Here is a 1,596-nt window from a genome sequence, read left to right as displayed (position 1 = left end):
TGTGTGTGTAGGGGGGAAAGAAAGAGCGCGTACGGGAGAGGAAGTGGGGAAAAAGGTTGTACGAGTGTTCAGGGAATACCAGGAGGGGTGTTTGTTGGAAAGGGGAAGGGGTATGGGTGTAAAGGGGAGGCGGGTGTGGAAGGGAGGGAGGTGTGTGGAAAGGGGAAAGCTGACTGTGGAGAGAGGTCTTTGTGGAGAGGTGAGACCTGAGTGTGGGAAGAGGTCCTTGTGGAGGGGGAAGGGTATTAGGGAATAGGGGTGTGTGGACAGGGAAGGGTATGTGTGGCGGGGAGAGGGGTTGTGGGAAGGGATGTGTGACTGTGTGTGGAGGGGTATGTGTGTGGGGAGGGGTATATGAGTCTGTGGGGAGGGCTATGTGAATGTGGGGGGAGGGCTATGTGAGTGTGTGGGGAGGGGTATATGAGTGTGTAGGAAGGGGTATGTGAATGTGTGGGGAAGGGTATGTGAATGTGTGGAGAGGGGTATGTGAGTGTGTGGGGAGGGGTATGTGAATGTGTGGGGAAGGGTATGTGAATGTGTGGGGAGGGGTATGTGAATGTGTGGGGAGGGGTATGTGAATGTGTGGGGAGGGGTATGTGACTGCGTCGGAAGGGTATGTGAGTGTGTGGGGTGGGGAATGTGAGTGTATGTGAAGGGGTATGTGAGTGTGTGGGGAGGGGTATGTGAGTGTGTGGGGAAGGGTATGTGAGTGTGTGTGGGGGGGTATATGAGTGTGTGGGGAGGGATAGGAGTGTTTGCAGAGGGGTGCGATAACGTGGGGGGGAACGTAAGCTTGAGGGGAAGGATGTGTAAGCGCGGAGAATGGGATATGTGTGTGTGGAGTGGGTCAGGGTTGAGAGGTGTGCTAGTTTGGGGGAGAGAGGGCAGGGGCGTGTGAATGAGGGAAGAGAGAAGTAATGTGGGGATGGGGAGAATGAATGACTGTATGGGATGAGAAGGAGGTGAGTAATTTGAGGTGATTCATAAATAAGAGTCCGTGGGAAAACACTTGAAGAGATTGTCTTTTTATTTTTTATTTTTTTTAATGTTTCCAACTCTGGGCTTAAGTTAGCCCACACTCAACAGCCCTCCTCACACGCAACAGATGGTTTCACATACATTTTCATGTCACGCGAAGCTGGAACTCAAAAAGTGAAAACGACATGGATAACAGGTCAAGAAAATAGCTAGGAAGAACACTGATAATTAGGATCCCAAGAACACTGGAAAGCGTGTAACGAAAGTACACAGAACCTCAGTTAAACGCAGGGAAACAACCTATAGAGCCACAATGAAATACTTATGAACTCACGGAAACTCATAGCAATTCACGAAAAAGAACTATGAAAATGCCATATAAAAATTGCTGTTTTCTCAAGAATAATAACGATCTAACGAAAAATAACAGTTCAAGAAAGGATCTTGGAGATCGGAAAAAAGTTTAATCGCAAAATACCTACTGTAGTACTCACGAAGATGTCAAGGATACAAGATAATGCCAAGAACCTGACGCGTATGCCGAAAAAATATAAAACCAGAGCTTTCTCAGCGCCTGACGAGAGAGCGAGTGCCATATCATCACAATTTCCCTCTGAT

The sequence above is a fragment of the Coenobita brevimanus genome, chromosome 5 (assembly GCF_032717465.1).
Source record: "Coenobita brevimanus isolate Jiangsu-jjx chromosome 5, ASM3271746v2, whole genome shotgun sequence".
Lineage (NCBI taxonomy): Eukaryota > Metazoa > Arthropoda > Malacostraca > Decapoda > Coenobitidae > Coenobita > Coenobita brevimanus.
This window is presented reverse-complemented; position numbering follows the sequence as displayed.